The sequence below is a fragment of the Poecilia reticulata genome, chromosome 9 (assembly GCF_904066995.2).
Source record: "Poecilia reticulata chromosome 9, P_reticulata-male-v2, whole genome shotgun sequence".
In the NCBI taxonomy this organism is placed as follows: Eukaryota; Metazoa; Chordata; class Actinopteri; order Cyprinodontiformes; family Poeciliidae; genus Poecilia; species Poecilia reticulata.
The window spans coordinates 6989185-7004395 of NC_088838.1; the positions used below are offsets into that span (position 1 = coordinate 6989185).

General features: G+C 39.4%; 1 long non-coding RNA gene across 1 annotated transcript in view; it reads left to right on the forward strand.

The window, feature by feature from the left end:
* Positions 1-10934, forward strand: part of LOC103469749 (uncharacterized) — a 60183-nt gene extending 49249 nt beyond the window's left edge. Inside the window, exons 3-4 of the long non-coding RNA XR_014089100.1 lie at positions 2330-2425; positions 10726-10934. This is a non-coding gene — a long non-coding RNA (uncharacterized LOC103469749). The remainder of the gene's footprint in view (positions 1-2329; positions 2426-10725) is intronic.
* Positions 10935-15211: the final 4277 nt, after the last annotated feature.

Sequence of the window (15211 nt, forward strand, 5' to 3'; positions counted from 1 at the left end):
TTCGGTGTGAGAGTCACTACCAGGTGGAGCAGAAGCGGCGCTCCGTCTGTGAAATATTACTACCTGTAGCGCGTAGCGGCGGTTCAACAGCGGCGGTTCAACCAGCGTCTTACATCGCAGCTCGAAGACTTAAATAATTTTGCGGGTTATTTGTTTAGCTTTCTGACCGTCATGCTAATCCGGGTGAGTGTTTGTAGCTCTGCGCTGCTTTACCTGCTATTTGATCCTCCATATGTCTTTTTACTGCAGTGAGCCTCGATGTAGCCAAACTCCGTCAAGTATGCCATTGTTTTTATGTCGTATTGGCTTCGTTGTGTTGATGCATTTTGACGTGCTTCAATTTTCCGTCTCAACACGCAAACTTCCCGATTCACTCAGTGCGTTATAGTTCCACATCGCTTAGGATTTGTTGCTGCGTGTTTGCACAGTGTGAAGGAAAGATGAGACCAGCTGCACAGGCAGGCTGCGAAATGAGATGCAGGTGATCTTTATTGGCAACAAGAGCCAATGATCGCCGATCACCGATCATGCACTTTTTCACGAAAATTGGCCGATTATGATCAATGACCGATCTTTCGGCACACCTCTGTCTACCATACCGCCAATAGCAGAAAAAAATATTTTTGTTTTGGTTTTTTTCACTTTTCTGCAAAATTGCAATCTGATTTTTTTTAATCTGATTTTTACTTTTGCAAAATTCAACAACTGCACAATTCTTGTTAAGTAGTATAAGATATGTAGTATTTCAAAAGAGCAGAATAAATGTTATGTTTTTTGAAAAATAACATTTGTTGTTAATCTGTTGCTAAGAGATGACGGTGTTTTCTGGTAACCAAGTGCCACAAAGTAAATATCAGGTTTTTTTAATCTGATTTTTACTTTTGCTAAATTTACCAACCATAAATTTCTTGTGTATCAGCAGATAAGCAGTATTTCAAAATAGTTTTTTTTTTAAACAATAATATTGCTTGTTATCAATTTGCTGTTTATAAGTGAGCGTTTTTTTCTGGTAACGAACTGCCATGAAGTATAAAATAGATTGTTACTTTTGTGTTCATTGTCTGTTTTATGATAGTTGATAGTTAGGGTTATGATAGTTAATACCACTGACAAAACACCCCCAAAAAACAAAAAACTTTTCTGCAAAATTCACCAACTGTACAATTCCTGTTAAGTAGAAAGTAGTGTAAGATAAGCAGTTTCACTTTTTTAGGTTTCTTCAGAAATGCTCCAGTTTTATTGTCGTAGTTCTAGAGTCAGCGCACAGTTTCAGTTATTACAGCCAGAAACTAATGATAAGACCTGAAATGTGGATGTAGTGATGAACTCAGACTTGAACCTTCAGAGACACATAAAGACAGTCACAATGTCGGCCCTCTATCACCTGAAGAACATTTCCAAGATTGAAGGGACTAATGTCTCAGGAAGATCTAGAGCAGTGGTCCCCAAACTACGGCCCGCGGGCCGGATCCGGCCCGCCGCCACATTTGGTCCGGCCCTCCGAACAATACCAGAGAGCATTCAGATTGTATTTTCCGGTTTATATGTGGATTTTTCTTGAACCACCAGGGGGCTCTTTAGCAGGAAGTGTGTCCTGTAAACTGTGGGTGTTTTGTTTTGCATGGCGGATTGCTGCCATCTGTTGGAGTTTTAGGGAACTGCTTGACTTTTATGTTATTTAATCAGTACGGTTGTTTGCTAGCGGTAGAGCAGATGAACACACGTGTTTGTTATGAACGCCGCATTCTAGTCAGCCCCAGTGACCGTTTCACTAACGGTTTTTGCCCATGTGCTTTCTGGGTAAAAATCAATCAAGAAACGCCTCCCCCATCCCGCTGAACAGTTTCAACTTTCAAACCCCCCCCACCCTGTCAACAATTTCCGGTAGCGCAGGTGATAAAAGTGTAACACTTTTTCTGTTACAAACTGACTCCGGCCCCCCACCAGAGAAGGCAAAAGTTATGTGGCCCTCACAGGAAAAAGTTTGGGGACCACTGATCTAGAGAAACTCATCCATGTGTTTCTTTAGTCGCATTGATTACTGCAACAGTGTCTTCACAGGTCTGCCTAAAATATCTTCCAGCTGCAGTTGATCCAAAATGATGCAGCTGGAGTTCTGACTAAAACCAGGAAGATGGAGAACATCACACCAGTTCTAAGGTCCCCCTACACTGCCTTCCTGTAGCTCGGAGAATAGACTTTAAAATACTGCTGTTAGTTTGTAAAACACTGAACAGCTTAGAACCAAAATACATTAAAGATCTGCTGCTCTTCTATCAACCTTCCAGACCTCTCAGGTTCTTGTTCTTGTTCTGCTCTGCATCCCCAGAACCAGAACCAAACATGGAGAAGCTTCTATTCAGGTTCTATGCACCACAAATCTTCCAGAAAACTACAAAACAGCCAAAACACAGTAGTCCTTTAAGTAAGTAAACCCTCCACCTGTTTAGAGTTGCATTTGAACCATAATAATGACGCAATGTAATGTCTATTCTTGGTTTTCACAACTGTTGACTATCTGATGAATTGTTGATGTTTTTTTATGTTTTCATGACGTAAAATACTTTGAACTGCTGTGTTGCTGAAATGTGCTACACAAACAAATTTGATTGATAGTTAATAAAATTACTTACCTGCAATGAACTGATGAGCAGTGGTTTACAGTTAAGCACAGGGTTATAGTATGACAACAACTATTCTACGTATTCTTATATTTAATTGATGACAAGCTCTTTGCACATTTCCGATGGTATTTTAACGTTTCACATTTATTAAGTCATTGAGGTTGGAGGGCTTCTTCAGATTCAAGTCAGGTTCATGTTGGTTGCTAGGCGTGTAAATCAGTTTTGGGTTGTTTTGGGTTAACCGTAATCGAAACGAAAGCAGCTCCAACCACAACCAATCAAGATGGGTTATGGAAACTGGATGGATGGATGGACGGACAGACGGACGGACCATCCGTAACGTGATGGGACGCGCTTCTCTGTCTGTTCTGGTTTACAAACGTCTGGCTAACAGTGAGAACTGAGCATAACCTTGGACAAAGTGACACAGCAAAGCTGCAGTCTCACAAGAAAAATTGCAGAGCGACTAATAAAACGTGACAGTGACAAGCTGTTTATAAGACGAACACGGCGGCGGCGTGTCCTTGCAGAGGTGTGTAAGTGAGAGTCGGTACATGTCAGCGAGAGCTGCTCCGCCACACGGCACCAGCTCTGGCGGTAAATAATGCCAAACAATAAATCACTTGTGCGCTCACGCTGACGAGGAGATTCTCACGGTTTCTCCATGCCGGCAGTAGTCTCCTCTCTTTTACCAACTATCTGCTCAACAAATCAATATGTTTGCAGAGTAGCTGCTCTGGAATCTTTATGATGCTGAAAATGACTTTTTTCCCCCCTACCCCTCCTCTTATTGATCCCCATTGTGCTGATGCTTATTCGCATGATTACGCACTCAACATCAATTGGCCTGGACAAAGTTATCACATTAAAGGCTCGAGCTAGCTTAACGTAGCGCCGTACAGCAAGAAAAGTTGGTTTCCCAGAGAGGATGGCAGGATTTATAGCGCTTCCTGCTGCTGCTGCTGCTGTAACTATGCAAAGGAAACCCCCAGCATGCACTTCTGCTGCGCTTGAGGTAGTGAGATAAAACATGCCTTGATGATAAATCAATAAGAATTTCTGTGTGCCCTCGAGCGTGTTGTGCACGTACTTGTTGTAAGTGTGTGTCGGTTTTAATAGCATTAATACAGTAAGTTATGAATGTGATTATTGGGTTTGTTGTTTGTTGTTTGTGGGGAATCTGGGGGAAAAAATACCAATTAGGCAGAAGACCCATAGCTGGGTTTGATAAGAGAGCAGTCTGAAAACTATAGCAAAGGACACAAAGATACAGAACACACAAACTTAAGATAAAAAGAAGGAACACGAATAATTAGACTGGATGCATTTACTGCAGCAGCAATAACTCAATAATAGTTACTGTCATATGAGAGAAACACAAGACTTGCAAAACTAATCACAGCCTCAAATTACGTTGTGTCTTAATGAGGTTTAATGTGAGATCAACAAGTAAAAGTCCACAAATGTAGAATGGAAGAAAAGTGAAAGATGTTTTTTGAAGATTTTGTCAATAAGCATACGTTTTATTCAGACCCTTCTACTGTGTTTAGCTGCCAAATAAAGCTGCAGTAGGTCACTTTTACGAAGATGTTTTTTCACATAATTGTTAAAACTGTCACTATGTCCTAGTATGAGACAGATAATCTGTGAAAAAACAAAAAACGGTGCTAATTATGCGCTACCCATTGGTTTAAAGAGGTAAGCGATAAACAATTTAATAAGGTAAAGATTGGGGTCTCAGCTACTTCTGTCACAATAACAAAATTTGCTGGATGTTGGATTGTCCCAAAAGTTATTGTGATAAACAATAATGTAGTTATATTATTAATAATGTAGTTATATATTGAGACCTGTTTTAAATAATATAAAACAGGTCTCAATATATAACTTTTCAATTCCAACGAGCATTTAACATTGGAACCGGAAGACAATTTAAATATCCAAAATAAACAAACACAACAACAAATAAATAGAATTAAATTAACCTTATTAAATTATTACATTCTACAGTCAACTAAATGTCGTTAAACGGCAACAGAGAACAAATAAGTCGCTCATCGAGTAAGAAAGCAACAAAAAACAACAGTAGAAGCTCGACTCTAAAACTCTGCTTCATGAACGCCGGCGCCGCATTTCTTTTATTTTCTCTTTTTTTCTTTTGCCTCGTGTCACTAAGTTAAGTCACGGTGCCACTCTAAACAGACAAATTAGTGAGCTGTTGGGCCTGCCCTATATTTAGCCCAGGAGGAAACAAGCACTTCTTGGATTTCACCAACCATTAGGAGGAAACCAGCAGGATGACGGCTGACGTGGAGGGGATTTCCCAGTGATGCACAGGCTGTGCATTATGCATGAACATGTTTCAACCCTTTCCCACGTTATCAATCAGACCTTTTTACCAGACGATCACACGTCATGTAATTAAATAGTTACATGTGGCGTTTGTAGAGGTTTTGTGTGCACCAGTAGAAGAATGTTTCCAGTCATATTTCAGAGACAAGAACTCCGGATTTATACTAATATAAATGCATAAGGACTAAATTATCCATTTTGGTCTCCCTTGTCCCACACGCTGGTGGTCTGTCTCACTTGGACTTTTGACGGACTTCAGCCAGCAGCCGATCACACACCGAGTGCAAAGAAATTGAAGTAGCGGTTTTGCTCTGACCTCTTGGATCTTAAGAGGCAGCAGCATTACTTGTTCTTTTGTGATTTATTACGCTGTCTAAACGAGGTGCGTTGGCAGAGATTCAACCATCACTGGGAAATTTATCTTTATTCTTAAAGAGACGGTTCCGATTTTTTTTTCTTTTTTTGTACGTGTTCCATGAAGGGTTTGTTTTACCGACAGTCAGGCACTTACATAGTCAAAAAGAAAAAAAAACACAGCAAAAACTCATCTTGGATGAAGATATAAAAACATTTTTGAAATTATTGCAATCTAGCAGCTCATTTAAAAAATATTCATACGTCTGCAGTTAATTTAGCGTTAAATAGTTCTCTAGAAGCCCAGCTGCGTTTAAATGTTACATTTCTTTTCTATCCAGTTGGTGTCAACATGTAACATTTTCTCGTGATGCAAGTGTAAACTATCATGAGCTTCAAACACAAAGACTTGCTTTAATCTGGACAACCTTGATTCTCTCATACATGTTTGAGGGATCCTTTAGTCTCCCGTGGCAACCAGTCAGCCGTGGGCGGACCTAGCTCCGCCGTTGAGGACGTAGCTCCTCCTCAAAGCTGCAGTTTCTGAGCTTTCGCCTCACAGAGGAGCCCACCCCCATGTCTCCATCCACTCAGCTCCTTCAGACTAGCCAGCAGCAATTAGCAAACACCTGGTGGAAAAGTGCATCAGCTGAGTTCATTATAGGAGCTACTTTTCAGTGAAGTCTTTGTTAAAGGGTTAAAAGAGGAGCCATGTCGTGATGACTTTCTGAAGGCGGAGCTTCAGAAAGAACAGAAGTTTTTAAAGAGACCGAGGCCCAATTTTAAGGCGTTATATTATAAAATCATCTTTCTTTCAAGTCATATTTGAGACAGATACATAGTTACTTGATTGTGCTACAAAACGGCCCTATGGGCCTGGAAAACATGGCAAATACCTAAAATGTTGCAGTTACTATGCCGGGCCTGTATGTGGCACTGTCATGTAATCACTGAAATGCACCAAAAACAAAAGTTTTGAGCTTAAAGCTTTCCGTTGTTACTTTATGTGCTTTGGGTTGAAATGTCAGAGCCCAGTCTCCAACAAGGTTTCCAAATAGTTTTATATGAATTTTAAATTTGTTTGGAAACTTATAAACCACCATATTATCAAAGTCTCCATTTCTTTAAATCCCCATTTGGGATAAAACTCTGAACAAGCACACACCTTACTCCAGCTTTCGAGAAACCCCCCCCCCCAAAAAAAAACAACTGCTGTGGCTATTGGTTGAAGCTATAGGCCAGGGGTGTCAAACTCCAGTCCTTGAGGGCCGGTGTCCTGCAACTTTTAGATGTGCCTCTGCTGCACCACACCTGAAAAGAATAATTAGGTCATTAGCAAGGCTCTGGAGAACATATCTACACAAAGAGGATGTAATTAAGTCATTTCATTCCAGTGTTTTGTACCTGTGGCACATCTAAACACTGCAGGACAGCGGCCCTTGAGGACTGGAGTTTGACACCCCTGGCGCTGGATTGGACAGGCAAGTAAAACATTCCTGAAATATGCTACTCTGAGCGCATAAGTTCAAGTGCAGAACTACATTCAAATGACCAGGATTTGTTGGTATAAAATCAGTTTAATTAGACTAAATTTCCAGTCTTACGTGGAGGAGTACGCAAGACTTCTGTTCGATTAAAACGGGTTGTTTATATATTCACTATTTCAAAGTCTTACACGGATACTTCCAAGTAGAAAATACAAAAGTTAGTGGAGCATGAAATGGCGAATGATAATGAAAGTGCACCAAGAATAAATGTCACAATGTCATTTTGCGTTTTAAACTTATTTCTCAACGTGGCTCATGATGAAAATCCCTTTTTTTCCCCCCTTTCTCTCCCCTCCTCTCTTTTCTTTTCGGTTCGTGTTTTTCCTTTAATGACTCTGTGAATCATCGCCTTGAAGTGAGGTGGAGGAGTGGGTTGAGAAGTACTGTGTGATACAGATGATTAATCTCCTAGAAAGCAACAGAGCACGTGCCCAGTCCCCCTGACTCCACGCTTGCCCCCCACAAGCCGCTGCCATGGCAGCAACACGCCGACAAAATGAGAGATGATGCGCTCCGCCGTGTTTGCTTTAAAGGGCTTTTCTGTCACAAGCCGACAGCAAGAAGATGACAACATAAGGCGACAGGGGTGATCTGCTGGCTGATGGAGTAATGTGGGGCAGGCCTGAGTAGAACAGATAACGGGTCAGGTCTTCATTTTCTTTTCTTTTTTCTTTTTAGCTCAGGTGATTCGGTTGATTCTGGATCCATGTCTAAAGGGGAAGTCAAGTCAACACTGGGTACATTTTTTTGGTAACACTTTATTTGAAGGGGGTGAATAAGACCGACATGACACTGTCATAAACATGACATAACACATGTCATGAACATGAATAAGCCTTCATGAATATTTATGACTGTTGTCATAAAGCGTCATTCAGTAAATTCTGACACTTTTAATACAAAGTTGACATTATTCAAAATGTCTTTGCTATGACAATGTGACATTAACCAAGAAATCATTACTGTTTAAACTTTACCTTTAATAATATAAAGTTACCTAATTTTTAAAGTGCAATCAGTAATACTTTTATAACATATTTATATCAGTAATGATTTCTTGGTTAATGTCAAGTTGTCATAAAGACATTTTGAATAATGTCAACTTTGTATTAAAAGTGTCAGAATTGATCAAAAGTCGCTTTATGACAACAATCATAAACATTCATAAAGACTTCATGTCATGTTTATGACAGTGTCATGACAATCTTATTCACCCTCCTTCAAATAAAGTATTACCATTTTTTAAATTAATTTTTTAATTCAGATGCTGTTGGGAATGTGCAACTTGAATTTTTTTCACATTTTATGTCACAACTACACGCTTCAGTGGGTTTGTGTGGGACACACAAGCATGAAGTACAGCACGATTATGAAACTGAAGATAAACGATGCATAGTTTTCAACGATTTTCACAAATAAAGTGTAGTGTCTGATGTTCTTTAATAAAATAGTCAATGTTAAAATGTAAAACAGTAAACAGCTGTGTTTCCAGTGACCATATAATGGCACGAATTGGAAATCAGAAAACAAATTTGGTTATAGGGAACACGGAATTTTGGGAAATAAAGAAAATCTCAGGTTTTTTGATTAAAATGATTTTCGCTAAGATGAGGTGCTTTTTCAGTTGATTGCAAATTAGTGTGTTTCGCAAAACTGCTATGGAGACACTTTTTTTCGCTTCACTTGATCGACGACTGGATGTCACTCCTACAGAAAAAGACGAAGAAGACGACAGAAAGTGTTTGGAGGATGATGGCGTTATGTTTTTTTTAATGACTTATTGCGTGAACAAACTTATTTCTGTGTGGTTTTAATTGTGTTTCTTATTTAATGGAGACACCACAATCGCAAAATTGGGTTTTCCTTGACTAGCGGTTTATCGCCAAAGTTTTGCACACATCTGTTATGGAAACTATTTACTAAGTTGTATTTTATTTTCAGTACGAATAATACTGCGAAATATCTATTTTTTTGTCCCACATTGAGATGGTCATAGAATCTAACAGCTGAGGGCAGGAAGGACCTCCCATAAATTATTATGTGTACTTCAGATGCAGCAGTATGTCACTAAAAAACTCTTACAAGCAAAAGAGTTTCTCTATTTGTGAACTCCAACATCCTTAAGAAAACAGACAGAGCTCAAATGCAGTGGCTTAACTCAGGTTCATTTCGGGTCATATCAAAAGTCTGAATGTTCTTAAAGGGCCAGCTGTCCCAGAATGTGTTGATAAAACCCATTAGACTGTTAAAATATAAATAATCACCTGTTTGTTTCAGCAGTCAATCAGTGTTTCTTCAAATTAAATCATGTTGAGCATCTTTTCACACTGATTGGTCCCTCCAGGATTTTGATTGTTTTGTGTTTTATTTTTTCTTTTTGCAATCAAAGTCACAGATTTTGTTGTGCTAATTTAGAAATCTTTGTAAGGAATTTTTACGGTATTTTAATTTTTTGCAGTAATATCAGAAACATGTGGGGATCTATTGATTTTGTGTGAATTTTATGCATTTGAAAAACTGGAGGGACTTATTGATGTAATTTGGAAGACCACATTAAAAGCTCCGGCGGTCCAGATTTAGGTCCTGGGCCTTGAGTTTGACACATGTGGATTAGATCAAAGCATATTTGTGTGTTAAAATGGCCTAGCCAAAGTCAAGACCTGAGTTTGTTTTTAAATTTGATGTTTTCCTGCAGTAGTGAGGCAGAAATCTCCTGAAGTTTTTTTTTTTTTTATGTGTATAAGAACCAAATGAAAAAGCACTTCAGATAGCTACTTGAGATGTGTTTACTGTGTCTATATTTATGGTGTCTAAAAGTTATGTTTTAAGATGGCTACATAGAAGGAAATCTAATAAACCACCCTGACTTTAAGAGAGCAGGTCGAAATCCCATAAAACACTAGAGGCTATCCTTAAATTACCATCCATAAAACAAAGACAGGTAACAACAAATCAGGATTTTTTTTTGTAGAAATAATGCTTCATACCGGATACTTTTCATGGATATTTTGTTTCAGTTTGTGTTTGTAGTTATATCGGTAAATAGAACCAGGACATCTTGGTCCCTGCTGCTTCTTTCGTTAATCTGTCTTGAGTCGGAGCCAACAGCTGAACAAATCCTCGATACTTTATCCCCGGCCTGGAGACGCGCTCACATGGGCCGCACTTCCAGGAAAAGCTGGCATAAACCTGCCTCTCGTCTCGCTCATCAGTCATTTAGGTGATTTATTAAGATTGTTTTTGTATTGCATTAAGGTTATTAAACACACCAGGAAGCTTATTCTCAACATCTCAATGTACTTTTAGGGAATAGAACAAATAAAACCATCCACATTATTAGGCCTGTCACAATAACAAAGTTTGCTGGACGATAAATAGTTTCAGCACTTATTGCGATAATATTGTTTAGGGACCATTTACAAGTAATAATGGCATAATAAAGACTGATAAACTTTAAATTCTAATGAACATATGAACACTGAAACTGAAAGACATAAATATATCTAAAATTAAATAAATAATTATGAATTATGAAGTCTTTGCAAACAAAAGTATCTTTCCAAAAAGGGACAGTTGAGACCAAAACACCAGACTGAAAACTTTTATCATTCAGTTTTTGGCAAAAAGAGAGAGAAAGGAAAAAACAATAAAAATGTATCATGATTTATTGTGACAGGCCTACTATATTTTTTAATTGGTTACATAGGAACTTTTTGTCAGCTGAACAGAAAACCTGCTTTTATTTGAGCTGCATTTGCAGGTTTGGGGTTCAGAATCAACAACGAGGAGGAGGTTGTAGTGTCATGGACAGTACATGTCCAATTTGTCTGAAAACTGTTTCATTGCAGGTTTACGTCGTGTCGAGCGTCGGTACAGATGAGTGAGGTGCAGCCAAACGAGACAAAAGAGAAAACATCAAAGCGAAGCGTCAGCGGAGATAACGCCGGACAAACGAGACGGAACTACTCAAAGATCAAAACGGCGCAAAACTCTACAACGTTAGACGCTTTGCAAAAACAAGGATAAAAGAAAGTGGGATATCACATAGCAACATGTCTGATTTGATTTTTATTTTTATCGTGTCTAAAGTGTTTCTCCGAATGTTTTTTTTGCAATTCCTAAATGAACAAATATTCTCATTGGCTCAGGAGTGTGAGCCAGCGAGCGCCACGGCGGTCAGATCCGTTGTGTTTCACTCGGCAGAGTTTCTGACTTCTCCTCCATCCGGTGGGATTTCTACAAATGTTGCAGTTTTCACTTTGCTCGCTAAAATGAATGCATGCCGCCTCCTCTGGGGACTTTAAATTGCCCATAAATGCAGTGATGCCTGCAAGCTGGTTTGGACATCTTGTGCTGCACTGTCACTTTACACATGATTTCCTTTGAAGATGCAGTCTATTGAAAATACTCTCCATCCATTTAGGATGGGGGAAAAAAAACCATATATAGCTAATACCATGTCTGTGCCACCACTGCAGAATTCATGGTACCTGTTTTTTTTTCCTCCCTCGGGTCAGAATTTCACTCATCAGTCCAATTTCTCTTTCTTTTAAGCACAGATATAGTGCAGTTATAGTCCGCAATAATTATTTAAAAGCATTTCAATTGCTGCTGTTGTCTGTATGAGATACCAAGTTGCATTCCCCCCCCCCCAGACCTTACTATCTATATCAGTGGTCCCCAACCTTTTTATTACCGCGGACCGGTCAAGACTTGGACATTTTGCTGCGGCCCGGGGCGGGGGAAGGGGGGTATGAATATACCCAATTTGGGTTGTCTTGGCCCTTTTATCGCAGCCTGCGGGGTTTCCCCTGACTGGGAACAAGAATACAACCTGTTGAACGTTACAGCAATCAGAAAGCGCTGTGACGTAAGAACAGAGGGGAATCCCAAACAGCTGACATATTACGCAACAGAGTCCGGTGGATATCGGAGATGATATGTGGAAATGTTTATTATTATATGTAAAGGTCATTATTATATATGTTTATTATGTTTATTCAGTTAAAAATGTTAACTATGAAAAAACATATTCACCTCCAAATCATAGTGCAGCAAATAGAGCAGCTGCTCCCGTCGTCTTTCATCCACCGCCTTTTCTTTTTGTTACGTCTTTATCTCTTAAAATGAGTCCACAAACTATTACGTCTTTATCTCTTAAAATGAGTCCACAAACTATCACTGTTGATTCTACATCGTCACCCGTGTTTGGTTATTCTAAATTCCCGCTATGTTGGAGGTTTTACTGGATTATCCTCTGGAATCGGGATGTTTGTGACTGGAATCGGTTGTGTTGCTCCTGCCTTGGACACACGAACCGATCGAACCTGTTGTACTTTTATCAGCTCTGTGGTCATAGAGGTTTGGAGAATCGGCCGACAATTCTTAAATCTTGCCGTCTAAACCAGACTTGAGACTCACAAGCTCTACTCATCTCTTCTCGAACACTGCTCAAACGCTCGGACTCTGGTTGCTATGGTAATGTTTACATATCCTTTCAAAATAAGATACAGATGCGCCACAAAAACAAACATTTTACCTCACAATACTGAGTAACGGGAGCCCTGAGCTTGTTTCTCTGCAACGAGACGGTCCCATCTGGGAGTGATGAGAGACAATGACACCTGAAGTGTTGCTTATATGCACAGCCTGCTTGGTCTCTACATGGCGAAGCAGCTTGAAGCTTCATTGCCTCATTAGCAGCCGGTCACCGCATGTTATGTTATGTTTGTAATGTGGGACTCACCTACCGGTCCGGGATAAATCCATTCTCCCGTCTCTTCTCTGGGCCTTTTCCCCTTCGCAAAGAAACTTTCCAAAGACATCTGATCTGTTTCTTACTAATTTTGCTGCTTGTGGGCTCAATGTTGGCGCGCAAAATAACCGAGAGAATCCGGTTAAAGGATTTTCAAAATAAAAGATCCTCCAGACTCAAATAATACATAAAATGGAAATTATTTCTTGCGTGGCCCGGTACCAATTGGTCCACGGACTGGTACCGGTCCGTGGACCGGGGGTTGGGAACCACTGATCTATATAACTAAAAGACACAATCTCATTGAACCATTGAGCCTAATGCTTCTGGATAGCAACATTAGCAAGAAATTGTATTTCTATTTGTAAGGTAAGATAATTTTATTTATATAGCACATTTTCAGCAACAAGGCAATTCAAAATGCTTTTGTAAGATTTACAACCACAGAAATCATTTCAAACTTCCAGAAAACTGCAAAACAGCCGAAACACTGAGTTCCTTTCAATCAAAGCTAAAAGTCAATCTGTTTACAGTTGCTTTCGACCCATAATCACTGGAACATTGATCAACAAATTAGATGAGTATTGATGTGATGTGATGTTGAGTGCTGGTTTCTCAATTGGCGACTTTGTATTTTTGTGTTTTTGCTGCCTTGCTGCTGAAACGTGTTATGCAAATGAACTTGATTGATTTCAATCATTAACATTTATAATCCATCTTTTGGTTGAGGAAGAACTCCACTACCTATTCGAAGTTCAGCATTCATGAATTCGCCTATTTTCTGATTTTTCTGTGGATTGTGGCTCCAAATTATTTGCAAAAAAAAATTACCTAAGAAATTTTCGTTGAGCAAATTGGAAATATAAAAAAAGAATTAAAATGCAGGTTGGGAAACTAAAGTTTTCTAAGCACAATGTCACTTGATGTGCTAGCAGCTGATATTTGCCAAATTTAGGAATTTTATTTAAATTACTCATTTTGCTGATAACTACCAGGGGTGCTGCCAGGAATCTTGGGCCCCCTGACAAAAAATTTGATTGCCCCTCCTCCCCCCTCACGCAGCTGCTGTTACAATTTTTTGAGTCTATTTGACCCATAAAAAGCATCACAATTTTAAAGGCTTGCCACTGCCTTGCTTTCTTTGGTTCAATACTGATATTAGCACAATATTTTCTGCTCATGAATTTTACATCCAACAGTCCGCATACAGTATTCAAGTAGGTTGCTAAAAATGTTTCTATTAGTTTTAGATTACTGAAATGTCCCTCCCCACAAGCAACAGTCAAAAGCAATGTGCAAAATATACATAAATCAATCCAGACTTCTCAAAAAATGCAATGTAGTTGCATTTTATTCAAGCTGCAGTAAATAACTTTTCCCATCTGCTTTATCCCCTTAACTTGGAGCGATCAAAGAATCGGATAGATTAGATTTGCTTAAACCAGTCTTTCTCAACAGACAGCTTACCAAAGGATTGAGTTAAAAATAATAATGGATAATTGGTTTAAGACAATTTACACCACAGCAGATGGAAAACCACAAATCAAACAATTAAATCTATTGTCAATGTCTATGTTAAGTAAATAAAAACAATATGACTTATTATTTAAATATTTAGTTATATCATCTTTAGTTTGACTCATGTAGAACTGATCTGATAGTTTCCATAGCAACGATCAGAAGCAAGACCTTGCACCAGAACTCCAGTGAGGTCATTGATGAGGTCACATATGACCTTGTAAGGTCATCATAGAAGGTCTGAGACCTTGAATGCATGTAACTCAGTTCATCATCAGTCAGGATCCAAACAGTTCTGTGAAACGCAGCTTCGTATCGGACAAAGATTTTTAGAATTTCAGAAATGCCTTACCCCTTAATTTTTCCAGTCAGTTTTGGACTTGGTTACCTGGTCACAACAGGGAATTTCCTGGAAAGGACTTGGACCAGAGTGTCTCTCAGGATGAGAGCACTTCCTTTGGGAACGAACCTTCATCTGTTCCCAAAGAACAAACTGACCCGGCTGGGGAAGTTTGCCTTGAACAGGAGCCAGTTGTCTTCGAAAACATGGATACTAATTTGATGGAGATTTCACAAGGTAGTACCGAGGACAAGATCGCTTGCTTTGGGAACAAACTTTCGACTGTTCCCAAAGAACAAACTGACCCGGCTGGGTTAGTTTGTTCTTTCAGCCAGAAAGTTGACTGTGAAGCCTCAGATTTGGATCTGAGTAAGACATCATCTCTTGTCGCTACTCAGGATGTGAGTTCAGGTTTTGGAAACAATTTGTTCTTTGCTCCCAAAGAAAAAAACTGACCCTGCTGGGAAAGTTTTTTCTGGGGCTGAATTCACAGAGAAACCTTTGATTTTGTTGATTTCCTCTCTGGATTTGTCAGAGCAGAACTCGCTAGATGGCACATTTTCCAGCGCCTCTGACTTGGAAAGCTCTCCGGACAGGGAATTTCTTTCAGAGGGATGGACAGTTTCAATGAAAACAGAATCCTTGATCTGTCAATGAAATCATCATTAAAGCGTAGGGTTTCGGTTGTTCCTGACTTGAACAGCACCCCGGATGGGGAAGC